Below are 11,030 nucleotides of genomic sequence, written 5' to 3'. Positions count from 1 at the left end.
TCGCCATACGAGCTAAAATAGGGTAAAGAGATGCATTTTGTTTCCACCAAAGTAGAATGTCAAAATTTTTATTGTATTTAAGTGGCCGCTCGTTTAGGTATCGTGTCAACTCCGTTTCTATAGATGCCGATGGGTAATCCGCTTGTACTATTAAATCACCCATGAAGTTATTCTCGTCATCAAGCATAACTACATCTTCATGAGCACGTGTTTGACTTTGAAAAGACTCGGTATTGTCGAACTTTGCTTTGTAGAAAGTAAAAAATTTCTCAAATTTTTTTTTCAATGTCCCGTATTAAGGCCTTAGCCTTCAAAGTGACTTCCGAGTTGAATATGGGAGGTTCTCCGGTATTCTTCAACTTAATCAACTTCTCAAAGGCTTGTTGAAGAAACTCAAACTTCAACCGTGGATCTAATACGATCGCAAAGTACAAAAAAGTCATTTAATTTTTCAAGGTCGCCCCAATACTTTTCATATTTCTCAATCATATCCTTCCCGTTCAAGCAAAATTGGGGAGTTGACACCCAATCTCTAATGTGCTAGTACACATCGCATATTTCTGCAAAAAAACGATGTGCCATAGGTTTTGTTGACGTCGATATTATGTCGGTTTTTACCTTGAATTTCTCGAGAAATCCAACCATAGCTCTACAAATTTTGAAATCTTCTTCTACGGGGGACACAACATCTCGAACATATGTAAGATCTATTAAAATAAAATAAGTGTTAATTAAAAAAACATAGCTTCAATACCCCTTGTTTAAGGGCCTATATCTCATTGAATATAGAACCAAAAATAGCATAAAAATAGTGTACACTGAATGTTAAATTGTGATCTACATGCTGGAAAAAAAATCAAGCAAATTGGGCAGATAATGAAGAAGATATGACAGTTCAAAGTGGACATAAAAATCTGCAAACATGCTGAATCACAAAAAACAGCTTCGATACCCCATGTTTAAGGGCCTATATCTCATTGAATATACAATCAAAAATAGCATAAAAATAGTGTAAAATGAATGTTAAATTGTGATATACATGCTGGAAAAAAAATCAGGCAAATTGGACAGATAATGAAGAAAATATGGCAGTTCAAAGTGGACATAAAAATCTGCATACATGCTGAATCACAAAAAACAGCTTCGATACTCCATGTTTAAGGGCCTATATCTCATTGAATATACAACCAAAAATAGCATAAAAATAGTGTAAGCTGAATGCTAAATTGTGATCTACATTCTGGAAAAAAAAATCAGGCAAATTGGACAGATAATGAAGAAGATATGGCAGTTCAAAGTGGACATAAAAATCTGCATACATGCTGAATCACAAAAAACAGCTTCGATACCCCATGTTTAAGGGCCTATATCTCATTGAATATACAACCAAAAATAGCATAAAAATAGTGTAAACTGAATGTTAAATTGTGATCTACATGCTGGAAAAAAAAATCAGGCAAATTGGATAGATAATGAAGAAGATATGACAGTTCAAAGTGGACATAAAAATCTACAAACATGCTGATTTTTTTAAAAAAACAAAAAACAATGGAATGGAATATGGAATTACCTTTAACTTCAAACTTTCCAAAAACCTTCTCCAACTCCACCGCAATCTTCAATAACTCGTATGTGGAGTTCCATCGGGTTGGGGAATCATTGTACAAAAACTTCTTGGATTTCACATTTAACTCTTTCATGCATTCTTTGAACCTTTGAATCCGTTGAGTGGAATTCCTAATATATCTAACGGCCTTTTGCATGCACTTAATACTAGATTGGTGTTCATCAAACCCATCCTTAACAATAAGGTTTAGGATGTGGGCCATACACCTTACGTGTAATTGTTTCCCCCCATCGTATAAGTTTGGTAGTTTTTTCATTAGAAATTCAATTGCTTTATCATTGGAAGTTGCATTGTCTATGGTTATGGTCATTACATTATTGATACCCCACTCTTCAAGACAAGTCAACAACGTGCGCCCAATGTCTTCTCCCCTATGACTATCTAAAGATTTAAAGTTGATAACTCTTTTGTGCATGACCCAATCTTTATCAATAAAGTGGTTCGTGACCACCATATAGCTCGATCGTTGACATGAACTTGTCCAACAACCGGTGGTCAAATGCATATTCGTTAAGGGGATTACTAAAGAACTTATTCAACTTTGCCTTTTCTTCAACATAGTAATCAGCAACTCTTTTTGAAACTGTGGTTCTACATGGCAAAACCACTTTCCCGTTCAATGCATTAGTATACTCAATAAATGCTTCATTATCTACAAACTTGAACGGTAATTCTCCAACTACAAATAAGTTTAACAAAGCTTTTTTTTATTCTTTTCTCATCATGCTTCCAAGTGCCAATACTATTCTCCCCGGTTTCATTTTTTTTTTTGAAATTTAAAGTGGTTTGCTTTTTTAAATTTTCTTCTAAATTTTTTGGGTTCTGTTTACATCTTTTTGTATGTCTAATCATACTAGATGTACCGTTTTCACCGGACTCAGTTTTGAGCAACGTGTCACACCATTTGCATTTGTTATGTTGAACGGTATTAACCTCAAGTTCATCATAATCGGCCCAACAAGCCGCTCTTTTGGCATATTTTTTCTTCCTCTTTGTTGTTTGACCTTTTCCGTCCTTGTTGTCAATTTGAGTGTTATCAACCAAAACATCTTCATCATCAACCTAAAACACAATAACAAAATGATTTTAATATCATAAAAGAGCAAAATATGTTCTTTAACATTGAAATACAATCATTAATCTAAATTACAATAAGAAAATGATTTACAATCACATAATACATTGAAATAGATTAACAATTTTAACATAGCATATTGTATTTAATATGATATAATAGCAATGATAACACTTTGAAAGATTAACAACATAACAATTAAAAGAATAACAGTAGATTAAGATAATAATGCTTACTTGAGTTTGTTGACTTGGAACTCAATTGTCCATGATTTAGAATGATTCCTTGGAGATGAAGATTGGAATTCAATTTCTTGATAGTAGAGTGTAGGTCGATTTCTTGAATGCTTGACTTGATTTTTTGTTTTTGGTAATCGATGACAGTAAGTGATCGAAGGTGTAGAGGAGTGGGAAACTGGTAATTCGATTTCTTGAATTGTTTAATCGACAAGAGTGGGAAACTGGGAATGATAATCGACACGTAAGGGAATGATGATCGAATAGGGCTAACGATGATAGTGGGTTTTTTTTAAACTTCGATGATAGCCGATAGCGGGATATAGGCAATACGCACGAAGACATTACTTGGCTACGCAATACGCACGACCAAAGTGACCAATCATTTTCCGGATCGGTCTTTTTGGCCCAATTAACTCTTTATTCGTGTAACCCGGACCGAATAACCCGAAACCCGAATTGGACAAAAATAAATACCCAAGAACCGACCCAAATAACTTATCCGGTCCTAATTCGGGTCGGTCCGGGTTTCAGTTTCGGTTCGGGTATTCGGTCCAAACGCACATCCCTAGCGGGAAGTTTCGAACTGGGCAAGACCGCTTGGTTGTGAGCCCTCATCTCTACCTTTTACGTACCTAGGAGTACCATTGGGGGCTAATATGAAGCTTATAAAACATTGGAGGCCGGTCATTGAAAGATTTCAAGCTAAACTATCAGCATGGAAGTCAAAATCACTCTCCTTTGGGGGCAGACTTACGCTCATTAAATCTGTTCTTGGGAATCTACAAACATATTTCATGTCATTATTTATCGCACCAGAGGGAGTTATAAATACTCTAGAAAAATTGAGACGTAGGTTCCTATGGGGTGGCTCGAAAGTCAAATCAAAGATCCATTGGGTATCGTGGGACAAAGTGATTGCAGAAAAGGAATTAGGAGGTTTGGGGGTGAGTTCTATTAAATCCCTTAATATTTCCTTGATAGTAAAGTGGTGGTGGAGGCTTAGAACAAATCAGGGATCAATATGGGCGAAAACAAACATGGGCATACACAATCTATGGAATAAACCGGATGATTGCTATTCCAAGAAGTCAATGACAGATGTATGGAATAACATAGCGCCAGCTGAAAATGAGTTAAAGAAAAAAGGGATTCAAACGTCCAGTGTGATAAAAAAAAACAACAGATTCCTAATGGAGAGAAGTGAGTGTGTGGTATAACTTCGGATGGCGGATACAAGGTGAAGGCACTCAGAACTATGCTGACAGAACATAACAGGGTGGATAATGGTAAATTCCTTTGGAACAAGCAAGTGCCAATTAAAGTAAATTGCTTTAATTGGAGGGCAAAATTGGGAAGAATTCCATCAGCTGTGGAACTTTCCAATTGTGGAATACCTGTGGTTTCCACATATTGCTGTCAATGTGAATCATATGTAGAAACAAGTGACCACGTGCTTGTACAATGCCAGTTTGCAAAAACAGTTACACAATGGATATTTAAGTGGTGAAACACTCAAATGGCAAGCTTTCAAACAGTGTAGGAGGTATTGGAGTATGCTTCAAACTGGGACAATTGTCCGACAAAGAGGATGAGGCTATTGGGTATTTGTTACGGTGTCTTTTGAAGCATATGGAAAGCAAGGAATGACTGATTATTCAACAACAACAAAGTACCGGCAACAAAGGTGGTAGATATCATAAAAGCAATCACGTTCTTATGGTTTAAACATAGGAAAGGTAATGGAAGTTTAAAATTGACAGATTGGAGCATAAGTCCTTTTATAAGTTTGTAATTGTTTCCTAATTATCTATTTGTATTCCTTCGCTGACTAGCATCTTGCTGGGTCACTTTATTAATATATTCATTTGCTAGTTCAAAAAAATAATAATAATAAAACAGACTATTAATTTTTCAGATTAAGTGCGTTCAATATTTTTTTCTTTAATTTTTACCTATTAATTATTCAACAATCTCTTATTTTTTAATAGAAAGAGTTGTATTTGAATAAATAAATAGGAGCATGCTTTAAGAATACCATCATTTTTCGGTAAATATTTCTCTCTCTCTCTCTCTCTTTTTTTCCTTCACAAGACTGTCTCCCTCCCCGCCTACTACTGCCATCTCCAATCTCTTAAAATTTAAGAATCTCTTAAAAATCAAGATCTCTTTAAAATTCTAAACATGTCAAATAGCCCCTAATTTAATACAAAAAATAGCATAATTGACATAAATCATTTCATCATTATTTTTGTTTACTTAAAAAATATTGAATCATCTATAAAATATAACAGATAAAAATCAATAAAATACAACAATTATCTTTACATATTTTTTAATATGCTTTTCTTTAGCTAATATATTTTGTAAATAGTTCAATATTATTGTAATCGGCAGGTTGTTAACAATAAGATTTTTTTAAATAAGTTAATATTGTTGTATTAAACCAAAATTATGATAAGACCTCTTAACAACTCCTTGTTTTTATTAAGTGATCTTTGAACACTTTGTGAAAGTTAATGACTTGGTATGTATGAAAAAAAAATGACTTTAGTAGACCAAATCAAAAATCATATTGTTATTTTCTGACATTATTTGTAAAAAAAATATAATTAATTAAAAATCTTATCTAAAATGGGAAGTTCTTATTTTCTGGATGCAAGAAAAATGTAAATGTTTTTCTTGCTAATAATATTTCAATTCAATTTTATTTTTTTATAGTTTGTTAAATGGGTGGTAGTTTATTGACTAAAGTGGCATATGTATTTTTTACCATTTCAAAAACAAATTATTGTCCGAATGAATATCCCATCCACTTGTGGAAACAATCCAATGCAATGCATTACAGAAGGATTGTTGACTAAGAGTTAAGAACTCAATTGAGGAATCACTCTGTGTCTCTGAGGGGGATAGCAATAGCATTAGCATCATCAAAAATGGAAACGTGGTTCTCCATTACTAACCCTGTAAGAAATCGCACACAAACTGTTCGACGAAATGTTTCACAGATAAGCTTCAGCCACTTAAAGCATTTATCTCAATTGGTGCTTCCTGAGAGAGATGCGTCTTGCCTCTTCTTCAACAGGCAACATAAAGTGTATCTACTGTGCAAGAATGAATCAATGCATGATTGGTGGAAATCACCTACCATCCATCCACCAACTATATGTATTTTTAATTTTTTTTTAAAAGGTTTATTGCTCATAAGTAAAAACATGTTACATGTTTTGTGCGTTTTTTTATTTAACTCTTTTGTGGGAAATCATCCCTTTATTTTACGTTTCATGTTTATTTGTTTGTTCATAAGTTTCACATTTTCTTATTATTTATGTAGATAATTTTTTTTATTATTAACTTTTTAAAAGATTCAACTACATTGATATTGTAGGCAAATGAGACCTAGGTTGTGCAAGCTACTATTTATGGACTGTAAAATTAATTCTTCTAAAAACTATGTTCATAGATTTTTGAGTCACGATATTGTTATTGCATGATCCATTGAACCTTTTATATATATATATATATATATATATATATATATATATATATATATATATATATATATATATATATATATATAGAGAGAGAGAGAGAGAGAGAGAGAGAGCTAGGTTCATTTGTTTAAACTAAGTATTGTGTTATTGTATGCATAAATGTGAGGCAATCAAAATTAAATAAATAATTAAATAATTAAATAAATAAATAAGGGTAATTTAGTAATTTGTTTAGTAACTTCCAAAATTAATCCCTATAATCATGGTAGACTTTTAACCTAATCTCTCCTGTTTAAATCTCGTTCCCCTCTTTTATCTAAAACGCCGATCTAATCTCTCCTGTTTAAATCTCGTTGCACTCTTTTATCTAAAACGCCGATCTGCAAAGGAAAAGGGATGCGAGTAGCAGCAGGTGGGGTGAGATCAGAAGAGAGAGCGATGGGTGAGACCAGAAGAGGGTCCGACGATAGGTGGGGCTTCGGTGGCGTTGGCTCGACGGAAGAAGAAGAGGTGGGTGTGGGTTCTTTTAGGTCTGCTTCTATCTCTCTTATTCTCCCGCGTTTTAGTATTTTGTGAAGAAGCGTGATTGAATCGTTTCGTTGCAGATCAATGCTTCTGACCTCCAATCTCCACCGCCGCCAGCATTCCGATCAGGTAATGAATTTCCTTTCAAAAATGCCGATTTCCAATTAAGATACGATCGCCGAAAGTCCAATTTCCAATCTCATGAACAATTTCGATTTTTGCCTCCGAAAGAATTCAATTTCAGATTCGCTGTTGGTGGGATTGTTCGCATCAAGACAACAGTTTACAAGACCCAAAAATTTGATTTTTAAACCTCCGATTCTGATTTGAACTCCCGATCGAGCCTAGAACATGAACGCTAGTACTTCGATTTCAATTCGTACGACCGATTTCCGATTACGAATTTGGGAAATTTCTAGAACTCCAATCGATTTCAACTTACAGGATTGAAATCCAACTTCAATTTCATGAACAACTTCAATTCTTAATGATATCAGTTTCGCTTGTGTATCTTGAGGCGAGAGACGAACTTTGGCATCTTGATTTGGCAGGTTCGTTTCAAATCTAGTCAATTGATTATGGAGCGAAAGTGAATATCAGGTTCGTTCCTTCGCTGGAAGTAACATTTTTAACAGAGGTAATAATTAATAATTAATTAAATATACAAATGCAAAATAGTTTTTTTTAATAAAAAAAGTTCAATTTATGTTCAGATTGAACTGCTGTCAAGACTTCATCACTGCCATGTGGTGCCATTACTTGGGTACTGTTTAGAATACCAATACCACACAAAACAGCCTGAAATGCTTTTGGTGTTTGAATACATGCCAAATGGCAACCTGAGAGAGTGTCTGGATGGGGTTTCAGAAAAATGTCTAGACTGGGGGGCCCGCATTGCAGTAGCCATTGGAGCTGCTAGAGGGTTGGAATATCTTCGTGAAGCAGCTGCACCAAGAATCTTGCATAGAGATGTTAAATCCACTAACATTCTCTTGGATGAAAACTGGAGAGCAAAGGTGGGAATTAGGAATAATAATTTTTAATATCACATTTGTGAATATTATTAAGTTTTGATTTTGTTGGTAGATTACTGATCTGGGAATGGCTAAGAGTTTGGTGAAATGATTGGTGAAATGATTGGTGAAATGATTAACATATGGTATATATCACTTCAATGAACAGAAAAATCCAGCAGGAGTACAGAAGCTCATACGTGGTCAACAGTTGATCTTGACCACCCTCAGATCATAAACATACATAACTATAGGTATCCTTAACTCATAATTATTCCCCCTTTTTAACTTTCGACTTATGATTTTTAATAATTATTTACTTATTTTCGATCCTTGAATTCTTAAACCAGCATTTTTTCAGCTACATGGAACGTAGGAGGAAAATCCCATTCCAACAAAATGAATCTTTGTGAGATTCCAATTCTTTTGGAATGGAATCACGAATTCCAATTCTGTTGGAATGGAATCATGAATTCTAATTCTGTTGGAATGGACAGTTCTGTTGGAATCACAGAAGTTGATGCTTGAAGAACGGACCACAAAATTGAAACGGACCACATTATTCTTTTAGAATGTATTAGTCGTTGTTAGATTTTGATGTTTTCTTTCCCGTTTTGATTGTTTTTTTAGTTTATTCTTTAATAATAAATGTAATTATTAACAATTTTTACCCGTATTCTATAAAAAATAATGTATTTTTTGTTTTTATTCCTCTATTGATTGTTCAAGAATTTGTTATTCTACAAGAAGTTTTTAAATTCATGATCAAGAAATAGGTTCAAGAATATTTTTATTATTTATGGTTCAAGAATATTTTTATTTTTGAATATACTCATAAACATATTCTGTCAGAATGTCCGAATTAAAAGAATTATAATTCGAAAAATCGGATTTTTAAAATTAATAGAATCTATGATCCCTTAAAAAATGCAATTTTTCTTTATTAAGTCTATATTAATTGACTAAATTACCCTTGTAATTAATTAAGATGATATTTTTCAATTATATTTAATTCAGTAATATATATTAATCACTTTCTTAAAATATGTAAATTTGATTGGCTCACATTTATACATACAATAACACAATAGATACTCTAAACAAAATAACCTAAGCCTATATATATATATATATATATATATATATATATATATATATATATATATATATATATATATATATATAGAAAAGTTTAATAGAGAACCATAATTATTGGTTCACCAAGGAACCAAATCTTTTTTTTTAAGTTCTAGAGATTATTCTTTATCGAAAAAAAACTAAAAATATCTAAATTCATAACTTAATATTGTGATTGTTAAATATATTTTTCGGATTCACCGTGTGAATTTAGATTCACATTGTGAATCTTCAAAGATTCACATTGTGAATTTGACGAAAAAAAAAAATTTATCGAATTTGATATTATTGGAAAAAGGATAAAAAGTTATGAATTTCTGTATTTTTAGTTTTTTTTTATAAAAAATAAGTTTTAAAAGTTGAAAAAAAGATTGGTTCCTTGGTTGATTATGGTTCTCTATTGAACCTCACCCTATATATATATATATATATATATATATATATATATATATATATATATATATATATATCATGGTTACAGAAATCGAGATTAATCGGCGATTAATCGTGGATTAATCGTTTGGCGTTCTCCAACCGTCGAGGATTAGGGCATTAATGGTAAATTTAGGATTAATCGGCTTTGGTGGGATTAATCGGCCTTGGCGGGATTAATCGGTCAACAAAAGTCAACAAAAGTTAAAAAAAATCGAAAAAAGTCGAAAAATGTCAAAAAAAAGTCAAAAAAAGTCAAAAAAATAAAAAAAAATTCAAAAAACCAACTTTGTTTTTTTACTCCAAAATTTTTAAATTTTCAAAACTTCAAATATTATACTAAAATGTTCATATTTTTGTATTTTCAAATTTTCAAATTACAAATTTTCTTATTTTCTAATTTTGAAGTACTTCTTTTTCTTAAGATATATTAATATTTAATTAATTTTAATATTTTATTAATAATCTATGGTCGCCGATTAATCCCCGATTAATCTCCGCCAAGACCGATTAATCCCTTAACACTAGTCGACCGTCGAGCGATTTTTACAACCTTTATATATATATATATATATATATATATATATATATATATATATATATATATATATATATATATATATATATATATATATAGGCTTAGGTTATTTTGTTTAAAGTAATTATTGTGTTATTGTATGCATAAATGTGAGCCAATCAAATATTTAATTTTTAAAGGAAAATGATTAACATTAATTTGATATCCATTAAATGAAAAAGGCTTCACATTTAAAGATAATAGACGAGTAAGGGTATATGTGTACATTTGTCATCTCCATTAAAATAGGAAACTGACTCTATTTATCAAAACTTCCCGCATAATCTCTATAACTTCGCATGAATCCGGATTCCACTACCCTCTGTATCGGAACACAAAATCAAAGTATATCTTCTGTAATCAACCAAAAAAATGGTAGATTCTGTTGTATTTTTAATATAAAGTGATCGATTCTTGAAGATTGTTCACAAAATTTGCATTGTGATCGTTCGAAGTAAAAGAAATTGCAGTATAATGAGGAATACAAGGACAACTTCTTTCAAATCGAAATTTAAGAACACACAAAAAACGGTTTTGAATCTAGATGAAGACGATGATGATTTCGTTGCTCCGCCTATAGGTAATTTTTATTTTTAGTTTTTTTTAATGTAATCGTTTGAATACACAACATTCTTTTGGAATGTTTGAACAATGAAGTATATGCATGTGGTTTTTTAGTTCGTTTAAGTAAAATAGACCGAAATACTGTAAAAAATGGAGTATTTTTTTATTAGGGTTTTTTGAAATTGGGGATTTACAATCCGATTAAAATTTTGGATTTTACAGATATGCTTGTGTTGTTTTTCAAAAAAAGGGTTTGTGATTGTTTATTTTGTTTTGTGTTTTAAAAGCGTAAAAAGATGTTGTTTTTGTTTATATATATATATATATATATATATATATATATATATATA

At 31.8% G+C, this 11,030-nt stretch overlaps 1 long non-coding RNA gene across 1 annotated transcript; it reads left to right on the top strand.

Annotated features, from left to right (window-relative positions):
* The first annotated feature begins 7,035 nt into the window (after window positions 1–7,035).
* On the top strand, window positions 7,036–8,635 carry LOC145109905 (uncharacterized). Its single transcript, XR_013709313.1, has 5 exons — window positions 7,036–7,086; window positions 7,189–7,594; window positions 7,671–7,973; window positions 8,044–8,224; window positions 8,321–8,635. It is a non-coding gene; the product is annotated as an uncharacterized LOC145109905 (long non-coding RNA).
* The last annotated feature ends 2,395 nt before the right edge of the window (window positions 8,636–11,030 follow it).

The sequence above is a fragment of the Lactuca virosa genome, chromosome 4 (genome assembly GCF_052849685.1).
Source record: "Lactuca virosa cultivar CGN04683 chromosome 4, Lactuca_virosa_CGN04683_v6, whole genome shotgun sequence".
NCBI classification, from domain to species: Eukaryota; Viridiplantae; Streptophyta; class Magnoliopsida; order Asterales; family Asteraceae; genus Lactuca; species Lactuca virosa.
This window is presented reverse-complemented; position numbering and strand designations above follow the sequence as displayed.